Source organism: Anas acuta, chromosome 1 (assembly GCF_963932015.1).
Source record: "Anas acuta chromosome 1, bAnaAcu1.1, whole genome shotgun sequence".
Taxonomy (NCBI): domain Eukaryota; kingdom Metazoa; phylum Chordata; class Aves; order Anseriformes; family Anatidae; genus Anas; species Anas acuta.
In genome coordinates, this window is record NC_088979.1 from 43,848,505 (window position 1) to 43,854,918 (window position 6,414).

The window sequence follows — 6,414 nt, forward strand, 5'->3', positions numbered from 1 at the left end:
TCCCCCCTACATCACCCTGCTCCCGGCCATACTTAGCAAGAAGCCACTTCAAGAGCCTCCCACAGGTTTGTATTTTAAACTCAGCTTCCCTCGTGTGGGCTCTCTATTGAGAGCACTGTGATTAAACTGTGCACCCAGAAGATGAGATCATATAATACTCGTGAGGGCAATTATTCAGAGCAGAATTTGCAGTGAAAGATTTTGTGTGTGCCAGCAGGCAAGTCTTACAGATGCTTCTGTATAAAAAATGGGATGTTTAATTCATCCGTTAATTAAACTTAATTTCCCTGTAACCAAGTGAGTGTTAACGTAGGCTAACAGAAACACAGCAGTAACTTATGCATTAAACCTGAACCTTTTATTTGACCTGAGCTATTTTGTTAGATCTGAGAGCAGACTTTAAGACCCGAGCTTAATGAATCTTCCCGCTCATGTTTTCAGAAGTTTCACAAACGAAATGAAAAAAGTTACGCTGTTCCTTCAGACATCAGTTCTCCAGAGCTTTACCTACACTTGCCTGTCGGCTTATGGGAGGCCAGAAGAGAGGACCCATGATGCTCCCATGTGGCACTTTATGACGTCCAAAACCACGCACGTTACAGGGGCTGGGGGACATAGCTGCAACAAGCACCTTGCCTGGGCCACCATCCTAGGTCTTCCTATAGGGGCACAAGCTGATCCACCCCACTGCAGCGTCCCATGCTCCAAAATGCAAGCTGACCCCTCACTTGCCTTCCCAGAGATAGATACTGTTCATGCAGCTTGTTCGCCAGTCTTGGGCAAAGACCCAACTTGCAGAGTTTGTCCCTGAGACAGCTCTGATTTTTCTGGGCTTAAAAATATGCACAGCACTGAAATATTTGGGTTGAAGCAACCTCTCTTCAGAAAAATTATCTTCTCTGGGCATCTTGCTGCAGCTTTATGCAAGGAAGCTTATGCCTGGCTGCATGGCTGTAGTTATTGAAATTTATGTCTTTAACATTTTTTTCAGAGGTTCCACCAAATACTCAACTATTTTTTTCCTCCATTTCCCCTCCCTTTGTATTTGACTACATTTATCTCCAATGAGGAGAACTGGACTTCATCCAGGGGTACTAAATGGATAAATGCAACTATTTTCATGTGTGTGTCAGTCACTGGTTGCATAACACAGCCATAATCTGAGTGTGTTATTCTTATTTTGTGTGGGATACGCAGTGAAATATTAGTACGTGTAACATTCAAGGATGCCACAGAATGCCGTGGTAGGCATACATCCCCCGTAAAGAGAATTAAATATGATCTAGTAGACAGGCTAGGCTTTATGACGATAAATGTGCAGTTGAATTTCCTTAACTGTGCGATACCAAGGCATTTCTGAGCATTAGCTGCTTCAGGTAAGACGGTCGTATTTCAGTGTTTGCTATTAGCTGTCTGCTGGGACTAGCTGTGTTGGATGCATGCTGTTTTAATCTGATAGGATCCAGCAACTTTCTTCCTTTAGTATTTTTGAGTTTTCACTGTGTTGTGAGTTTTTGGGTCGGGGGGTAGATGCATTTGTTGTGTCAATGTTTAGAAAGATGTTTCCATCGCGATTCCCAGCAACGCTGGCGTGGGACGAAGAACGAGCCTGTTTTCTTCTTTGCATTTTGGGTAGCGCGTCCATGGGGGGTAATCTGGTGCAGATTTACTCAAGCAGGACAGTTTCCTTCATAAACCGTAGAGGAAGGGTAACACCTAGTGGGAGTAAACCCACATTGCAATTAACAAATGTAAAAGGCTCCAAATTAAAGAGAAATGCCTTTTTAGTCACAAAAAGTAGAAGTAAACTATGATATTACTATATTCAGCTTTTTCCTATGAATCTTTGCAAAGCAAGAACACGTCCCTACTCTGAACTAAATGTGGTAGTTAGAATTTATTATTTCTCCAAGTCTGTGTTATGTGAAATGGTATTACTTTGTTTAGAAAACGTCTATTAGATATGATTAAATTGCTTTACAGTTCAATGCTGAATTTAGTAAATTATTTAGCCTCCTGCATAAAAACAGCAAATGGGCTTACTGACCTGAGCTGAACTAGAGGCTCAACTGTGCTCATTAAAGCTTCATAATCTTGCTTAGAGGATGCAAGAAAAATAATGTGTTAGTTCCACAGCAGAGTTTATTGTCTAAGAGACGGGAACACTTCACATATTTGAAACTTAGATGCTCTCTAAATCATGCAGTTCACTGACAGTCAACGGATGGCTGTGAGGTGAGTCCTTTCCTGTTTCTGAATCGTTGCTCAGGGTTAAATTGTCAGGGTCTGTGTTATACTCCAGTGATACCAAGTAACATTGCCAAAAAACTTGAATTATGTGTTATTCCACACAAAGACAGAATAATTCTCCTTCAAAACAGAGTGCTCTGTGCAAACTCAGTCTCGTGTGCTATTTATAGCTGGACAACACAAATACACAAATCCATAGATTTACATATTTCTTGATAATTGTAAGAAAAAGCTATCTATGAAGTTGTATCTGATAATATCTGTTAGTAAAGATTACTGTGTATGTGTGTTTGCATATATGATTGAATATGTTTAGCTGGAACTACATGTTCTAGGAGGTCCAGCTGCTATGAAAATACACGCATTCAGGCACGAACAAAACTGAAGCAAGAATAATAAAATAATTTGGGTTTGGAAGAGACCTTCAGTGCTGAAGAAATGAGCTCCTGCCAGTCTGATACAGACATTGCTCTGAAGAATTCTGTGAGGGCAATCCTCTTCAGAGCCTGGGGTTGAAGGAGGGAGGGAGAGAGGGAGGGGGGACAGACAGCCATCAGGTCCATATTCCAGGCCCTTGGCTGATACAGAGCAACTACCAACTGTGGCTGAGAAACATAATTGAGTCAGCAATTAGTGAAGTTCAAAGCCATACTAATTTTCTTCAAGCATCCTTTCCAAAATTTGAATTTTCAATGTCATGCAGGTCATTTCTGCCTCAATAAAGAAGAGCATCAAAGAGGACATCTTCTGCACAAATCTTGAGCATCACTGAATTTGGACACAAAAAAATGAGGCTATGGACCTTTTACCAAATGGGGAAGTATCCCCAACTTCCTCTTTCCAGATGATATCAAGGAAAATGTGATGTTTGACTTCCTGTTTCCCTGCTTTAGTTATCAGGAATTTACAGCTCTGTCAGATACCAAAAAAAGGCAGAGGACAGTTATGTCATTTTATTATATGTAGTGGTATAATATTTTGCATGCACAGCATGTGCGGTTTTTCTCCTGTGCTAAATTATTCATCGTCCCTATGGAGTGGTTTTAAGTCAGTGTTCTCTCTGTGAGCCCTGGCTCTAAGAGATTAATCTTCCATATCGCTGTGAAATGTTTCGTTCACATGTTCAAATCTTCCCTTGGCAATTTTTCTTTCTGTGAATAAATAGCATTCTGACCCAGCTTCTACCTCAGTAGTGACAGAAAGACGATCAGACCTTTGCAAACATGAGTAAAAGCTACATCGATCTTCTACATCAACCATCAGTGTGGGTCAACAGCCTTACGCTGTGTCCTAGATTTTGACCATATGAGGATTCAATAAAAGAGTTTCTCCTAATATGGAAAATGTAACTCATTATCTATTTTTAACACAGCTAATTAGGATATCAAAAGCAACCTCTACTCCCACTTATTATCAGCCTGCCTTCCTCTAGAGTCTGTCAGGCTTTAGACTAGTTGTTAGTGTGAAAAAGCACATTTTTTTTCTTATGAGTACCACTTTCTCTCATTGTGAGAGGTAAGTGTATGAGATGTAAGGGTACTGGCAGTGCCTCTCAGTACTGAAGGCCACAGGGTAGGAACTGAAGGCAAGAATCAAGGCTCGGGCAAGGTTGAGAGTGGTCCAAAGCCAGAAGTCAAGGAGGGAGGGAGGAAGCTCGAATCAAAAGATGAGAGCATTGGTTTGCAAAGGAGCAAGCTAAGAACTGCCCACAAGTCTGTTCCTTTGAGAAGCTAGTAACAAGGGTAGTATCGCTCCTGGGCGTGAAACCTATCCAAGAGAAAATACTTTTTAAGGTAATTTTCAAAGGTTACAGGTCTTGCTTAAATCCTTTTCTTAGTTCTAAAACTTTTTTTTTCTTAACAGAATATTTCAAAATGTATTGATTAATCTTTCCTACAGAGTGATTCTTCAAAGATAAAGTAGTTAATAATAAAGACGTCGGTGACAATGTCCTTATTATTGACAAATTCTATCTGTTTACTTTAGCTGTGATTTAGCTGTGGGTTATACTATTCAGTAACAGCACTTTTCAAAGTCATACCTGTGGTCAGTGAACGATAATTAATTTGTTTGCTTTGGCTTTCTGTCACTGTACCCACGTAAGCTGTGCTTAACCGATATTAACTCTTTAATTTAGATAAAAATAAATTAGATGGTATAGTTCACTTTAACAGACTCAGGAGTTGACATTTTCTTTGTTCTCCTTGCATCTTTTTCTGTTGAAATTGATGTAAAATTCCTGTTATGTTTAACAGAAGAAATACCATAATCCTTACCAAGGATGCTTACAGTATCCATTAAAATGCAGAGGGGAAGAAAGCCCTTTGGTGTGAGCCCACAGCAGCCACTCTAGTATAGATAAGTTGGCAACTGATTTTTGACAAGACTACCTAAAAAAAAATGTTTGCCCTATTTTTTTCTTTACCTAAGCTTTGATTGTAGAATTAAGCGTACTGGTATCAAACCCTGCTTGTTTCACAGCCCACCTAAACTAACAAGCAATATTAAATGGAATGTGAGAAAGTGAATGGCTTGACAAAGCTTATTTAACATCTCACAGTTCCCTGCTTGCTAACGTTCCCTCAGGTTATCAGTCCTGAAGGATGCTATGGGAATGCTATGGCAGAGGTGGGCCCAGTTTTCTCCTGGGCTCCATAAGTATCTGTCCACCAGACTTTATCTCCTCTGACACAGACTGAGATGCAGTTAATGAGGTCTCTTTAGAGCCTCAGTGTTCACATTCCCACCTGGGAGATGACAAAAACAGAATTTATATGTGCAAAACCAGACAGACCCTTTACTGTTAGGACGCCCAGACTCATTTCTGCTTCTTTGGCCTCAGAGTGTAGGCCCTGCTGCATGCTCTGCAGCTCCACCAGTTTTTTGCTGCTCCAAACATCCTCGAAGACATCCATGCGGTCAGGATCTCACATGAAGATGAACCCACAACCGTGGTTCATGTCAGTAGGGACATCTGTTAGTGAAGACTGTCAGTAGATGTGCTTAGCTGCTGTAGGCAGTGCATCTCAGCTGCACAGCTGTACCCACAGGAGGTGCTGGACCTCCTGCTTGCTGACACCCTCCCTGACCCACCACATAAACCAATACATCATAGCAAATACATTTATTTTTGCACACTTGGCAGGGAAAATGATGTGCTGCCTAACTGCTGAATATCTCTGCCTAGCAAGTGAAATGGCAGGTCAGCCTCTGCTAGCACCAAAGCTGAGTTTGGCAGAAAATTTCATTCATGAAGTGCCAGCCTTCATCCTCTGCAGTGTTTCTCAACTTGCACTCCTACCTCCTGATCCACTGCAGAACCCAACTTGAGTTTTGGCTTGGAATGAGTTCTGTTTTTTCAAGCCAAGCTCGAAGAAACTTGGAATCAACTTCGTCAGGCATAGCTGATGGTTCCCCAGCTTACCGATGTGCCGTGCTAATGAGGTGTTATTGCACAAAGTAATGAAAAACAGCTGTTTCCTACCTGTAAATTAAAACTGAGAGTTGCTGTGGTTCATTTGGAAGTAAGATTGACACGGCTGTCTTCCTTCCTAAGGAAGTTTACTGCACATATTTTGCTCTTTAGTTGGAGAAGCCAAAACGGGATTAAATTACTGTGTCTAGAAAATTCTGAATGTGCTTTCCTCTTCCAAGTTTATATGGAGGAATTAGCACTCTGCTTACTATTTCCTGTAAGATGTTATCTGTGTACAACATCTGGGATTTTCAGTCATGCATGTAAATATAAGTAATACTTCATTTCTTAAAATGAACATACCAACACAGTAAATGTCTGAGAGGTGCTCAGGATGTTCAGAAATATATGGAAGGAAAAGTGAAAGTGTTCAGATTTAATGAAGTTTTAATGAAGCAAGCATCTGAATTCTCAAACAAATCACAGCCACTTAACTGCAGTAGTCTGCAGACTCTCTAAGCCCTCAAGAATATAGGAATTAGATTTTTAAGAAGCGCTCCTCTCTTTGTATACCTGCAAGCTGTTGACAAAATAAAGATTGCTCTGGCTTATGAATGCAAATTGGGGGGGTCAGGTAGCTAAACAGAGGAATTATCTTTCCCGTCTCTGCAGCAAGACAACTGCAGGACTATATGCTATAAACTTTTGCTGTCTTGTAAAGATCAACACCCATGCAAAAGGACCTGTTT